This window comes from Fragaria vesca, linkage group LG3 (assembly GCF_000184155.1).
Source record: "Fragaria vesca subsp. vesca linkage group LG3, FraVesHawaii_1.0, whole genome shotgun sequence".
In the NCBI taxonomy this organism is placed as follows: domain Eukaryota; kingdom Viridiplantae; phylum Streptophyta; class Magnoliopsida; order Rosales; family Rosaceae; genus Fragaria; species Fragaria vesca.
The window spans coordinates 6,791,575-6,808,124 of NC_020493.1; the positions used below are offsets into that span (position 1 = coordinate 6,791,575).

The following is a 16,550-nucleotide window of genomic DNA, read 5'->3' on the forward strand; positions in this document are numbered from 1 at the left end:
TTACTTGTATATCTTAGAGAATGAACTTTCTGGTTCCATTCCTCCAGAAATAGGGAACCTTTCAAGTTTGGTTGAAATGGAAATGGCCAGAAACAAAATAACAGGTCCGATCCCTCCAAGTTTTGGAAGCTTAAAAAACCTGACATATTTGGGTCTCTACGACAATCAACTTTCTGGTTCCATTCCTCTCGGGATAGGAAACCTTTTAAATTTGTTCGAAATAGAATTGGGTGGAAACCATTTAACAGGTCCAATTCCCCCAAATTTTGGAAGCTTAAAAAGTCTAACGCGGTTGTACTTGAACCTGAATAATCTTTCTGGTTCAATCCCAACAACTTTAGGCGATCTGACAAACCTTAACCTTCTCTATCTTTATGGGAATCAACTTTCTGGCACCATTCCAGAAGAGATAGGTAACTTGAAATCTATGGAAGCACTAGAGTTGAGCAAAAATCAACTCAGTGGATCCATTCCTACATCATTGGGTGAGTTGAGAAACTTAAAAACCTTATTACTTGGAGAAAACCGGCTTTCTGGAACCATTCCTGAGGAGATTGGGAATCTCATGAACTTGACTAGGCTGACATTGGATAGTAACCAACTTTCTGGTTATTTGCCCCAAAATATTTGCCGAGGTGGATTACTAGAAAACTTTACAGTACACACCAACCATTTGATAGGTCCACTCCCCAAAAGCTTGAAAACATGCAAGAGCTTAGTTAGATTCCAACTTCATGGGAACCAACTGACGGGAAATATATCTGAAGATTTTGTTGCTTATCCAAATCTTCAATATGTAGACCTAAGCCACAACAACTTCTATGGGGAAATCTCACCTGTTTGGGGTAAATGTCCGCGCTTAGAAACTCTCCGAGTCGCCGGAAACAACCTGACTGGCAGCATCCCACCCGAGATTGGCAATGCAACACAGATTCATGTACTCGATCTTTCTTCAAATAATTTAGTTGGGGTGATTCCTAATGAAATTGGGAGATTGACTGCTCTGTTAAACCTCAGTTTGAATGGTAATCAACTTTGGGGTCGCATACCCTTCGAGTTTGGATCATTGAAGAATCTTGAATATCTTGACCTGTCAACCAACAAATTCAATGACTCAATTCCAAGCATTTTAGGAGACTTTTCCCATTTACACTACTTGTATTTGAGCAACAACAAATTCAGCCAAAAAATTCCACTTCAATTGGGGAAATTAGACCATTTGTCTGAGCTAGACTTGAGTCATAATTCACTTGAAGGTCAGATACCATCAGAAATGACCCAGATGCAGAGCTTGGAGATTCTGAATCTCTCCCACAATAATCTTTCCGGTTCAATACCCGAAAATTTCGAACAGATGCAAAGCTTGGTTCAGATCGACATATCCTACAACCAGTTGCAGGGTCCCGTCCCAAAACACAAAGCATTTCAAGATGCTGCTCATTTGGAAGGCAATGACGGATTGTGTGGCAATATTGCAGGACTTCAGCCCTGCCCCTCCCTGGAAAATAAGCATGCCACAAAAATGGATCGAAAGCTCATGTTATTGATTGTTTTCCCTGTTTTTGGGACACTTCTACTTTCACTTGCCTTCCTTGGAATTGCCTTGGTTAGGAAAAGAAGAAACAAAAGGCAGGACACAGAGCAAAGCAATGGGAAGCGGAAAGACGTTTTTTCCATATCTGAATTTGATGGAAGAAAAACTTACGACGAAATCATCAAGGCAACGAATGATTTTGATGACCTGTATTGCATTGGAAAGGGAGGATCCGGAAGTGTCTACAAGGCAAAACTGCTATCAGGCAGCATAGTTGCAGTGAAGAAACTCGATCCAGTACTTAAGGGTGAGGAGTCGTCGCAGAAGGAATTCCTTAACGAAATAAGGGCGCTAATAGAGATACGGCACCGGAACATTGTCAAACTTCGTGGTTTCTGTTCACACGCCCATCACTCGTTTTTGGTCTATGACTACCTAGAAAAGGGTAGCTTGGCTTCAATGTTGAGCAAAGAAGACGAAGCTAACAAACTGGATTGGAGCATAAGGGTGAGGATAGTGAAAGGTGTAGGTCATGCCCTGTCTTATATGCATCATGACTGCTCACCCCCTATAGTGCACCGAGACATATCAAGCAACAACATTTTGCTCAATCACGAATATGAGCCTTGTGTTTCAGACTTCGGCACTGCTAAGCTTCTAAATGCAGACTCATCAAATTGGACTGCCCGTGCAGGCACATACGGATATATAGCACCAGGTAAACTAGTTAATTGGCACATTCCTAAATTTAAGCTTTAGTCTACATATAAATACATATATATGAACGTATGTTGTGTCTTTGGCAGAGCTGGCTTACACAATGAAGGTAACTGAGAAATGCGATGTTTATAGCTTTGGGGTGCTGGCACTGGAAGTGATAATGGGGAAGCAGCTGGGTGAAATCATCTCATCCTTTTCGTCTCAATCCGATAACGAGGACATTTCGCTGAAGGATGTATTGGACCAACGCCTCCCCGCTCCAACACTTCATGTTCATGCTGAATTGGTAACCATTGCAAGGCTGGCAATTGCGTGCAAACATCGCCATCCACAATCCAGGCCAACAATGCACATGGTTTCTCAGGTCTTATCATCCCAACCTGCAAGTTCCTCAGGACAAGCAGAGATTACACTTGCGCAACTCATTGGTTAATTATCTGAATATTGTGTGGCCTATTAGTATGGCATAAATAAGATGCTCTTGTTTGAGCACAATCATGTACTGGTTAGTTTGATCATGTCATTTCGTGTAAACTTGAATTTTCTAGTAAGAATTTGCAACCACTTAATAATAAGTTTGACATTATTTTCTTGGGCGCGCGCAGTCTTTCGAATTGGGGAGATTTCATTTGCCATCGTTTGAAAGATCTAGCACTTGTTTATGGTAAGGGTTAATTTTCGACATTAACAAGGATGAAAGTATACAATTAATTTCAAGAAAAAAAGAAGAAGAGTAATTTGCCTCTAGTTGAGTTGTAAGAGAGATGAACAGTGATAGGAATACAGCCTTGAATTCCTCTTGCGGAAGTAGACAAGTGCGAAACAATATAGATAAACGATCGAGAAACAACAAACACGAACACACGAGATTGTAACGAGGTTCAGCAAAGAACTTTGCCTACGTCCCCGGGCTGCTGGGTTTCACTATAGAAGAAGAAAAACACAAGAACAAGAGTACAAGATCTCTCACAAGACGTTCTCACCAACTCTCAAGATCTCATTTGCTCTCTCAACCATAACCACAACCACAACATCAACTACTGCACCCTATGCCCCTATTTATAGATATCTAACCTGAAACCTATAACACATTGGAAACCTATTCCCAATAAACATAGAAAACCATTACCATGTAAGATCAAGTATGACACAATCCTCATCCTTGGTGGAATCGGATCCACAAACCCAACAATCTTCCACTTGGAGCCGATTACGCCAGTAGTCACCATTCTTCAATACTCTTCAAACATAGCAACACAAAACCCACCATCATAGCCAACATCTCCTTCTTTATTTCTGGAGACCAACTGAAGCCAAGCACAGCTTCAGTTTGCCTAATGGCACAGACTTAGTAAACATATCAGCAGGATTCTCACTTCCTTGAATCTTCAACAATTGCAGCACTTCATTCTCCACGAGCTCTCGTATGTAGTGATACCTCGTAGGAATGTGTTTAGTCCTTGAATGAAACGCAGGGTTCTTTGCCAGGTGAATTGCACTTTGACTATCACAGTGCAACGCACAATTCTCTGGCACTTTGCCCAATTCTTCCAACAGACCCTTTAGCCACACCATCTCCTTACTAGCCTCCGAGACTGCTACATACTCTGACTCTGTTGTGGACAAGACCACATGCCCTTGCAAATTTGAGACCCAAGATACTAGGGATGGCAATGGGTAGGGTAGGGTACGGGGATCAAAATACCGTACCCATACCCTTTTACATTTCTCATCCCCGTACCCGTCCCCGTACCCGTAATTAGATAACGGGGATTCCCCGTACCCGTACCCTTTGGGGATTACGTTTCCATACCCGTACCCATACCCGTTAACAATTATGTATTAAATTAATTTTTTTTTAAATACGAAATACAATTATATAAAAGTATGAAATTAAAATCAAATACCAAAATAAATAAGTTTCATGCTTCAATCCAATAAAAATAAATACAAGTCTTGGTTAAAACAGAACAATACCGGTAAATTTCATTAAGAGAATAAAAATATATAATAAAAAGGAAGGTCAATCCATTAAATGTTTATTAAGAGAATCAAATTTTTTTTTACATAAATATTTATTTATAAATTATATATAAATATATATATAATAATAAATTATATAATTATATATAATAATATTTTCATCCTTAATGGGTGGGGATTGGGACGAATATCAAAATACCATACATGCCCCGTACCCGATTTAAGAATCCGAATAATGGGGATCTCCATCCCCGTTAGGGTCGAATACCCGTGGGTACCCTACCCGCTAGGGATTATTGCCATCCTTACAAGATACGGCAGCAGCACCACCCACTGTATACACATAACCAGTAGTACTCCGATAAGTATAATTACATCCTGCCAAGTCTGCATCCACATACCCTTGTAGTTCAGTACTACCTCTCTTGAAACAAAGAGACATATTAGTAGTACCCCGAAGATACCTCATGATCCATTTCACAGCCTCCCAATGTTGCTTCCCTGGATTACTCATGTACCTACTCACAACTCCCACTGCATGAGCAATATCGGGTCTAGTACACACCATAGCATACATTAAGCATCCAACTGCTGACGCATAAGGTACATTCTTCATATATTCCTTTTCCTTTTCGCTCTTGGGTGATTGTTCCCTTGACAATTTAAAGTGAGCCGCCAACGGTGTTCCTACAGGCTTCGATCCATCCATATTGAATCGCCCAAGCACCTTCTCAACATACTCTGCTTGTGAAAGCTTCAGAGTACCAGCCACTTTATCACGAATAATCCTTATACCTAAGATTTTCTTCGCCTCACCCAAATCCTTCATCGCGAACTGGCTTGACATCTCTCTTTTCAACTTCTCGATCTCTTTGAAGTCTGCCCCGGCTATCAACATATCATCCACATATAATAAGAGAATGATATAAGATTTGTCAAACCTCTTGAAGTAACAGCAGTGATCAGATTGACATCTTGTGTAGCCACTCCTACACATGAATGCATCAAACTTCTTGTACCACTGCCTTGGGGCTTGTTTTAAGCCATACAAGCTCTTTTGCAGTTTGCATACCAAGTCCTCCTCACCAAGTGCTATAAACCCTTGTGGTTGCTTCATGTATATGACCTCCTTCAAATCCCCATGAAGGAAAGCAGTCTTGACGTCTAGCTGCTCCAAATACAGACCCTCAGCTTCCACTAAACCAAGCACCACCCGGATTGTGGTATGTTTCACAACCGGCGAAAAAATCTCATCAAAATCGATTCCCTCCCTTTGTTGAAAACCTTTCACAACAAGCCTTGCCTTGTAACGTTTGCTCCCATCAACTTCTTGCTTAATCTTGTAAATCCATTTGTTATGCAATGCCTTCTTGCCTGTTGGCAACTTAGCTAACACCCAAGTATTGTTAGACATGAGAGAGTCCATCTCATCTTGCATAGCACCCTCCCACTTAGCAGAATCTTCATGTTGCATTGCCTCATCATAACTCACGGGTTCACCAGAATCGGTTAACAGCAAATAGTTAGCACAAGGCAAGTATCTAACAGCTGGTACACCTTTGGTACTTCTCGACGATACTCTTGGCATAAAAGGAGGTGTCACTGGCTCATCACTAGGAACTTGTTCTTCAGGTTGTGCGACCTCAGGAGCTTCTTCTTGTTGTCGTTCCTTCCCATGACTTGCCTTAGACACATCTTCATCGGATAATTCTTCCATTCTTGCAAACTGCTGATCTTTTCTTACAGGACTTTCAGGCTCTGCTGCTTGCCTATTCTTGTACATCACCTCTTCATTAAAGATGACATTTCGGCTCCTTAGTACTTTCTTGCTTTGCATATCCCAAAATCTATAGCCAAACTCATCACCGCCATAGCCAATGAATATGCACTTTCGAGACTTGGGATCTAGCTTGCTTCTTGCACTGGACTCAATGTGAACATATGCCACACAACCAAAAACTCTCAAATGTGATAGGCCTATCTCTTTTCCGCTCCATTTTTCCTCAGGTAGCAGATGATTTAATGGCACTGACGGTCCACGGTTAATTAAATAAGCAGTAGTATTAACCGCATCAGCCCAAAATGTTTCTGGCAATCCTGCGTGTATCCGCATACTCCTTGCGCGCTCATTCAGAGTCCTATTCATGCGTTCAGCCACTCCATTCTGCTGTGGAGTTCCAGGAATTGTCTTCTCCATCCTAATCCCATTCTCTGCACAATACTCTTTGAAGGAATTACTACAGTATTCTCCTCCATCCCTTTCGAGAGCTTGCCATCCAGAGTCTTTGCAAGCCTCTTCATATTCAGGTAGTCCTCGATCTGTGACCTCCATAGGCTAAAGTCGTGGCTGTTGAACTTATCGACTCTCTTCTCAACATCTTCTATACTCATTGTTTCCACTCAAGAACCTGAGCTCTAGATACCAAACTAATAGGAATACAACCTTGAATTCCTCTTGCGGAAGTAGACAAGTGCGAAACAATATAGATAAATGATCGAGAAACAACAAACACGAACACACGAGATTGTAACGAGGTTCAGCAAAGAACTTTGCCTACGTCCCCGGGCTACTGGGTTTCACTATAGAAGAAGAAGAACACAATAACAAGAGTACAAGATCTCTCACAAGACGTTCTCACCAACTCTCAAGATCTCACTTGCTCTCTCAACTATAACCACAACCACAACATCAACTACTGCACCCTATGCCCCTATTTATAGATATCTAACCTGAAACCTATATCACATTGGAAACCTATTCCCAATAGACATAGAAAACCATTACCAAGTAAGATCAAGTATGACACAATCCTCATCCTTGGTGGAATCGGATCCACAAACCTGACAAACAGAGAGGACTTGGTCTACGTAATCGACATGAACATATTGCTGGAATTCAAACTAAACACGTCAATCCTCGCATCCAAATGAAATTTCTCCTAAATACCATTGGAGTCTTAAACTAAGCAGCTCCTAACACAAATGATCTTTGAGAGATTTGACCTTGCTTTCCTTGTTTTTTGTCCAATTTGACATTGCTTCAGTCCAACAGACATATCACACTTACTTGGAGAGATTATTACAATATGTTGAGTCCTTTGGAAACTAGATATCCTTCATCACTGAAATTTTTTGATTCCCACATTACTTGCTATACTAACTTTTGTTATGAACGGCGTCGCACCATGTACTTACGTCATGCTAGCTCCCAAGCCCAAACCCTAGTACAGAACAAGGCCCAAGGAATATACCAAACCCAAGCCTAGAGTGCAGACCACTGTGAATCTGTGATCATCGCGTCAACACCTCGCTGTCACACCACAGCTACTCTGTTCGGGTCAGATTTTTAGGCCCTTCGAACAACCGTCGTGTGTGAGGCGTGCCAACACCTTGAGGAAGTGTGCCTATCTTGATCTTGTTTGGTTTGTGCGCTCCTCTTGACTTCTCTTCAAGCGGATGTGAGCAAGAACGGTCAGTCTTGCTGCTAGGTTCTTCACAATGGCCTAGGATGGCTCCTGAGGGATTACTTCAGTAACAAAACAATAAAAATAAAGGGATATTTGCTAGAGAGGTGACTCTCTAACAATGGATGGACTGGTGCTCGTGATTGAGGTTTTATGAAGTGGGGGTGGACTTTTGCTCGCGATGAGGCTTGGTGAGTGAAGCGGGGTTTGCTCGCGATGAGGCTTTGGTGATTCACCCTGGAGGCTTTTTTGGTAGATTGGGTGCTCCTGGGGAGGCATCCAATTTGCAGTGATGCAGATTTGTTTGATTGTCAGGGGGTCCTCTGCTTATTCGCTTAACACCTCCTTATATAGAGAACCAAGTGATTTAGGGTTCGCAAATGACCTGTTACCCAAGGCGATCGGATCTTCTAATTGAACTGGGAAATATACTTTTCTAACCGAGCCTTCTGATAATATATCTTCGGGATATCCTGCAAATCTTCTCAAATATATTCTTGGAGATCTACTAAATACGCACGTCTTCTAGGTAATATAATTACCTCTTGAAATATCTTCTTGTCGTGTGCACCTACAATCCAACTAAGGATAGTAATCTTCTTATTGCAATATAGTTGGACTTTGCATGCCTTGGACGAGTGCTAGCCATATCATTCATATAAGGAATGTAATCCTTAATTACGTCAAAGATCATGAACGGCTAGCTAGACTTCTTCTTGGCAATTAAGGAATCAAGAGTGATTATATCCTTCCTTAGGCACTGCGTACATCATTTATACCTTGATCACCGGGGTTACTTATGTACATGACGTCTAGATTCCTCCTCCTCGTGAGATCTTCCATAAATAGCTCAATCTTGGTAACCAAACAATCCTCCATTAATTACCGGATCCATGATATATCGATAATAACCCGGATTTACACCAAGATCTCTTGACCTCCAAGATAGGCTCGACTTAGCCTCGATGACGAATATCTCCAAAAATATTCGATCATATCCATGACGAACCACATAACTGGTTCGATTCGCTACAAATCCAGGGTGTGTAAATTTACCCTCAAACACACTCGCCGCTCCGAGAAAGTGCATGCCATCGAAGTGATCGAACCACCACCCCTCCCAATCATCCCTCTCGATACGGCTGATCCAAACCAATTACAGGAAGTGTGGATTCTGCTAGCAGAGTGAAACTGATAGTGCATGTTCACCAGTAACTTTTGCTTCGCTTTTTATTTCATTTTCTTCAATATTTCAGTACAAAACAACAAATATTGCCTCAATACGAAGATTATTTTCCATTTATATATACACCCAGAATATATATAATGATTATGAATGATGGTTTTTCAGTGGCTTGAAATCTTCTGTCCCCAATTTCATGTCTAATTGCATTATATTATTCACTGAGTTGGTTTGTAATTAGCACTGTACGTTGCTTTTGATTGTATGCAAAAGGATAACCTAAAAGTTTTGTCTTCTGAAGTCTGAAGGAAGACATACAGAAAATGAGAAATTTTGATAAATGACCAGTTTTAGGTTCTCAATTTGATTTTTAACCTTCTTTTTTTATTAGTTGAAAAATAACCATATAAAAATACTAAAAGTCTAAATTACCCATTTTAGAATTATATATAATTCATCTACCGAAACTCATGAAAATAAAGAGCTTTTTAAGTTTCACCATCGTATGTTGTTGATGACAACATACTTGCCAAGCTCATATGTATACTGATGATTAAGCTGAACAAGACAAGTTAAAAGTAAGCTAGAAAATAATTTGTTGTACATCTTTGATATAACAAACTAGTAAACTTGCACCATATATCTCAGATATTGTTCCATCTGCTACATCAGTACATACATATGTTTATAATGAAGAGGTTAATTCATATATAACAAAGCAGGCTCTCCCCTTTTTTGCAAATCATGGAGAGCTAAACAAGTCACAAATCGAAACGGTTATTTCCTCCTAACAAGAATTTCATAGCTAGCTGTCTCGACTAGTTTTGGCTGGCAAATGCACTAGTTTGTTTAAAAAAAATTCATACATTTTCCAATTTAATCAATAACCTTCATAGGTTTCTCCATATAACAATCATATTACAAATGCCCAGATTATTACCAAGCATATGAGGAATAATCTTAAGGCACCTCTAGTCATCCTTTTGTCATCTTGATCGGTTAAACAAGTAAAAATAAAACCTAATATATTGTATAAAAAGAAAAAAATTGTGTTCTCCCGCTCCATAAAATTTTAGAGCTTGGGACCTCGCAAAGATCACCCTATCGAGGTCGCGTAGGACGTAGTTGTTTCAATTTAATTTGATTAGAAACAATTGTTTTATTGCAAATTGTTGCATTAGTGCCTTGGATGAGTATGAGAAGAATAAAGAGGAGAGCGTAGTTGTAACTCGTGAATATTCAGAAATGTAAAAAGCAGGTTTTAATAGGGTAGTTAAGACATTTGATCTTTTCATACGGTCATTTTTCAACTAATAAAAAAAAAGGTTAAAAATCAATTTGAGGACCTAAATAAGGCCATTTCTCAAAATTTCTCTTGTAACTCGTGAAAATTCAGAAATGTAAAAAGCAAGTTTTAATAGGGTAGTTAAGACATTTGATTTCTTCATACGGTCATTTTTTAACTAATAAAAAAAAAGGTTAAAAATCAATTTGAGGAACTAAATAAGGCCATTTCTCAAAATTTCTCATAGAAAATTGACATGGAAAGAAATACTCAAAATTAAGGTTACATACTTATATATGAATATTCCTAAGTCATTGTTGTGCCCACACTCGTAGATCACACATTTAAGATCTTAAGTAATGAGTCGTTCAATAGTAATCTCAGGTAGTCTAGAGGAATTTGCACCTTGGGATGGCAACACCTGGGAAACCATATGCATTATCGGCCTAGATTGTCGGTGGGAATGTTTGCATGCAATTGCCAGCCTTGCATGTAGAGAGACCAATTATCAGTACCTATCAGAATCTAGGACTACAATATAATATAAAGGATACCCCGAGGCTCCAACACAAAAGAACCATCCATCTGTTCCTTTCACACAGTTTCTAAGTGTTTCGGTGTCATATACGGGGGAGGCAGATTAGCCACAACTGCACAAGCACAAACACAGACAGCCAAACTTGTCGTTTTGTGAATCTTCTTCCCCCGTATCTGTTGCAATCTTTATTCCTATTCCTGCAATTTTGTATAAAACTACACACCACCCCACTTCTGATACAGAGTCAGAGATTCAAAGCTTTCTCTTTCTCTCTGAACAATGTCCTTCTCCCAGCTCAACACTTTCGGGTGTCGCACGTTTTCCTCCTCATCAGGTTTCTCTCTTCTCTATTTGGCTTTGTTTTCTTTGGTCTTTGGGGTTCATGCATGTCTTAATGAACTGGGTTTGATTTGTTTTGTTGTTTGATCTTTGTTCTGTTGATGAACTTTTGTTATGAATGCCCAGGGCTGCCACTCGGTCGGTTCGAATTGATAATGGACGTTACCAACTTCAAAACCAAATATTTCGGTAATGAAATATGACTTTCAATTACCAAATCAAAAACTTCGGTATGAGATAAATCTTATCAACTTCGGATGTCGGTTTTTCGGTATTACCAAACTTCACAACAAATATATTTTCAAAATATAACAAAACAATACAAAACTATAAATTTAAATATTACTTGAGTTTTTAGAGTCTGATAATACATATACAAAATATAGTCATTTCAGTACACATTATCGAGTATGGTTTAATTTTCTACAGAAATAGTCAGGATGTAAATGTTTCCAAATTTTTATATGAACAAGTTATGTGTCATCTATGTGAAAGTATGTGTGTGGAAGAGTCGACCAAAATAAGTCACATAAGGGCAGTAAAAGCTTTTTCGTGTAATAAGTGACGTTAAATTATGGTTGACCGCTTTGATCAAGACCCGAGCATTATTGAGTACAATTGAATTTTCTATCATAATTGTATTATACTATAATGATCACACCAGACGGTCGAATTTTAATTTGTGAATTGTAATCATTGGAACCACAACATGCCTGGTAATGTGGTATAACTTATTTAGTAAGTTATATGCATATGTACATCTTTGTGAACCAACTACAAAAAGGAAGCAAAATTTTCAAAAACCTTGTGAACTATGATGTGATCAATATAGTGAAATACGACTATGGTAGAAAAATTAGATATATTTGATAATGTTTTGGCCTTGATCAAGACGGCTAACCTTATTTACGCTTGTGCTTCCTATGGGGAGCCTTATCATCAAGAGAAGTAAAAACATTCCTAAATTTTTACATGGGCGGTTACATGTCATCTAAGTGGGTTTGTCTATGTGTGTGTGTGTGATGAATCGACTAAGACGGGTAGGTAAGAGCGTTTTTATATAACAAGTAACATTGAATTAAAGTTGATCGCTTTAATTGAGACCCGAATGCTACCAAGTATAGTTGAATTTTTCTATTCATTGTCTTGTTTTTTACTAAATGGTATATACAATTGAAAACATGAGATAAAATTATTAGTCTGTGTGTTTTTAGAAATATAAGTCTTTAAATAATTAGAATTTCGGTAAATTCGGTATTTACCAAAAACCAAACCAACTTTTTCGGTATTTCTCGGTTTCGGTTTTTTTGATTTCGATTACCAAAATTCGGTTTACCAAATCATAAATTTTCGGTCGGTTTTCGATCGGTTTGGTATTTACCAAACCAAGTGGCAGCCCTATGAATGCCCCATGTTTGAGATTTTCCACTTCGATTATGAAGTTAATTTTGATTTAGTGGTCTGAAGGTGACTTGTGAGATATTTTATATTCAGGCTTTGTGGATATTTTAAATTTAGTCAATGACCTGGTATAGGACTCTAAGGTAGTCTGCAGATTTTCACACTCTGAGCAGTGTTGGTAAGAACTGCTGGAGAACCAACCAGATGTATACAGAAGAAAAAAAAAAATTACTTGTGAAGGAGAGATGAGAGTTCTGTGGTTGCACAAAATGGACAATGTTCTTTATCATTCACAACTCTCATTCTCTTTGTACTGGTTCAAGCATCATGTAGAAGCAAATTTCCAGGGCATGGGTAAAGGGAAAGCAACAAGAGGACTAAGCACATGATATCGTCCATTGACTGGAAAATAGGCTTAATAGATTACTAGGAAAGTAGTTTGGTGGGCCTTTAAAGAAAGAGTAGTTCTTCAATATGTGCAAATTCTGTTTAGAGGAAATTGGAAGGGTAATAGATCTATGGAGACCAATACTAATTGGAAGTTAAGTTATGATTTCAGTGAATTCATTCAATTTTCCTCTCGTTTTCGGATTCAACATATATATGTTCTATGCTTCTGTGTGAGCAGCAAGATATTTGTGAAGTAGCAGGGGACTAAGCCACAAAAGATGCTTCTAAAAGTAAATAGAAGCATCTTTTAATTTTTGGTTTTGTGTATTGGATCATTGATTTGTACTACTGCTACCTAACCACAAAGACATAGTGATCCATAGGTAAAGCGTATAATGAAAAGTAGTCTGATTATCATTCTTTGTGTCTTTCCTCCATTATGTAAAAGCACTGAATTTTTGGTAATCTGGATTGAGTTTTTCTCTTAATTTATGCATTCTCTTTACAAAAAAATATAAAAATTAGGAAAAGATCTGTTGCCACAAGCAGCTTCAAGCATCCCAAGGGCAATAGGCACAGCAGAAGTAAATACTGCTGTTTTGGTAAGCTCATCCCCACTATCAGTGATTTTACTGTCAAAAATATCAATAAAATCATAATGCTGTTCTGTATTTAAGCAGAGTTCGGAAGGAACTAAACAAAGAATAAAGAAGTTGTTCAACAAGGTTGATCTCTCTGTTTCATCATATGACACTGCTTGGGTGGCAATGGTCCCTTCTCCAAATTCCGGGAAGGAGCCTTTCTTCCCTGAATGCGTAAATTGGTTGTTGGATAATCAACTACATGATGGCTCATGGGGTCCTCCTGATTTGCATCCCTTGTTAACAAAAGATGCCCTCTTATCCACATTAGCATGCATCCTTGCACTAAAGCGGTGGAATATTGGTGAAAAACAAATTGACAACGGTATATTCACTGATATTGCATATTTATAAGTTTACTGCATTAATGTTATGTAATCAATACCTTCTCTTCTTATTTTAGGTCTGCATTTTATCGCGTTAAAATTTAGCTTCAGCTACTGATGGAGAGCAACCATCTCCTGTTGGGTTTGATATAATTTTTCCTTCCATGATTGAATCTGCATTTAATTTGGATGTGAATCTACCTGTGGGAGGATCAACCTTAGATGCTTTACTTCTCAGGAGAGATGTTGAGCTCCAAAGGTACGTGTTTAACTTTCTTCATGGGTTATGGTTAAATTATATGACTTGCCTAGTGAATCCAACTGAGCTTAACATGCAGCTTTGGCTTTGTCATTAGAATCTTAGAATGTTTGTTTCATTACTGGGTGTAAAAGACCGAGTTCCTTTCTCAGAGTTTAGATATGCATGTGTAATTGTGCATATAATGAAATTGGTTCTTATGCTTGTGAAAGCCATGGAATGTATTTCTGCATTCCACCTTATCGCGTTGTAACTGAAATCTATGTTCTATTATGTCATTTTGTAGAGGCAATGGAATCAACTCAGAGGGATGGAGAGCCTATCTAGCATATATTTCAGAAGGAATCGGAAAGTCACAGGACTGGGAGATGGTCATGAAGTACCAGAAGAAGAATGGGTCCTTGTTTAATTCACCATCAACTACTGCTGCTGCTTTTACGCACCTCAACAATGCTGGTTGTCTTAGCTATCTACGCTCACTCGTAGAAAAGTTTGGGAGTGCAGGTAATAACTACCTTCATACTTTCCAAGTTTCCATCAATATTTTGCTCTTGCAATTGTTTTTACTGCATTGAAATTGATTTAAACTGATTATTCTCAATTTACTTTATCCAGTACCAACGATTTATCCTCTAGATAAGTATGCTCGCCTTTCTATGGTTTCCAGTCTTGAAAGTATGGGTGTTGATCGACATTTCAGGGAGGAAATAAGAAGTGTACTTGATGAAACATACAGGTATCAATCTGACACCTTTTGTCTCAACCAGTAGTGGGGTGTAACTTCCACGAAAATGGATTCCACATTATTATTTTTCTATTATTCTCAAGTGAGATTGTATTAGTTCTCATCCATGGGGAAGCATGACATTACCCAACGGACAGATGCTGGCTGCAGGGGGATGAAGATATATTGTCAGATGCTGGCACCTGTGCTATGGCATTTCGACTTTTACGTCTTCATGGATATGATGTTTCTGCAGGTACTTCTTAGGTTCCTTGGTCTTCATGACTCTGTTTTGGCAAAAAAAGTATAATTGAATTCTGCTGTCTTGTAGATCCATTAAGTCAATTTTCAGAAGACCGTTTCTTCAATTCACTTGGAGGATATCTGAAGGACACTGGTGCTGCCTTGGAACTTTTTAGGGCTTCAGAAGTCATCATTCATCCAGATGAATCAGTTCTAGAGAAACAACATTACTGGACAACTCATTTCTTGAAACAGGAATTATCAAATAACTTAACTCAGGCTTATAGACTCAATAAGCATATTGATCAGGTAATTTCTAAGATAAGTCTCTCTTATCAGTGTGCTGATGGTTATCTCTAGAACCCCATGATAAATCATTTGAAATGCTTTTTATTTGTCTGCAGGTCGATGATGCTCTTCGTTTGCCTTCCTATGCAACTTTGGGTCGGTTATCAAGCAGGAAAGCAATAAAATATTACAATACTGATAGTACAAAGATGTTAAAATCTTCTTATCGGTATATCCTCTAGTATTCTTTTCCTCTTTTCCCCTTTCTGTTAAGAATGACTATTCTGAATTATCATGACGAGTCCGTATAAATTACTTATGTCTCCTGACACTCTTCCCATTGTAGCTGTACGAATGTTGGGAATGAAGACTTCCTAAAACTGGCAGTGGAAGACTTCAATATGTGTCAATCAATACATCGGGAAGAACTCGAGTGTCTTTCAAGGTACATGTCCCTCCTTCTCCTCCTCATCCTCTTTTCTGTCCTTGAGCTGTTTGTCAGTAGAGTTTTGACCTTGATGTCATATAAATCACTGAGACTGCAGTTTGTCGAGGTTTGGCTCTTCTTGCTTTTGATTTTTAAGACAATGCAGAATATTATTTTGTGTTTTCTTTTTCTTCCTGAAAGTGTCAATTTTCCTTCATGTGAGCAGGTGGGTTGTGGAGAGCAGATTAGACAAGCTAAACTTTGCTAGGCAGAAGCAGGCATACTGTTACTTCTCTGCTGCTGCAACCCTTTTCCCTCCTGAACTATCAGATGCTCGCATATCATGGGCAAAAAACGGAGTTCTTACAACTGTGGTTGATGATTTCTTTGACGTTGGAGGTTCTGAAGTGGAACTAGTAAATCTAGTACAATTGATCGAGAAGTATGTTTCCTTTTCCATTCCTTTTTCACTGCATCTGAGGTTGGTCCTACATTTTTGCTTGTGCTACTAAGATACTAACCTATATGTTTGGGCCACAGGTGGGATGTGAATGAGAGAACTGATTCTTGTTCTGAGCAAGTTGAAATCATATTTTCAGCAATTAAAAGCACTGTTAATGAGATTGGAGCCAATGCATACCCACGGCAGGAGCGCAGTGTAACAAATCATTTCATAGAGATTGTAAGATGGGATCTTTTTAACTTGTCCATATTATCGTTGTTCTATCTATTGATTGAGTACCAGTAAAATGTCTTCTAGATAACAGTGGTTGTCTTCCTGAGCATCTGATCAGTACTTCACTTC

General features: G+C 38.8%; 1 pseudogene across 1 annotated transcript in view; it reads left to right on the forward strand.

Moving 5' to 3' along the window:
- The window catches only part of LOC101301569, a 46,257-nt pseudogene extending 29,764 nt beyond the window's left edge, over positions 1-16,493 (forward strand). Inside the window, exons 2-12 of the transcript XR_184367.1 lie at positions 13,363-13,439; positions 13,518-13,803; positions 13,882-14,063; positions 14,350-14,567; positions 14,679-14,799; positions 14,946-15,043; positions 15,119-15,334; positions 15,427-15,547; positions 15,665-15,763; positions 15,972-16,187; positions 16,286-16,493. The product of XR_184367.1 is annotated as an ent-kaur-16-ene synthase, chloroplastic-like (transcript). The remainder of the gene's footprint in view (positions 1-13,362; positions 13,440-13,517; positions 13,804-13,881; positions 14,064-14,349; positions 14,568-14,678; positions 14,800-14,945; positions 15,044-15,118; positions 15,335-15,426; positions 15,548-15,664; positions 15,764-15,971; positions 16,188-16,285) is intronic.
- The last annotated feature ends 57 nt before the right edge of the window (positions 16,494-16,550 follow it).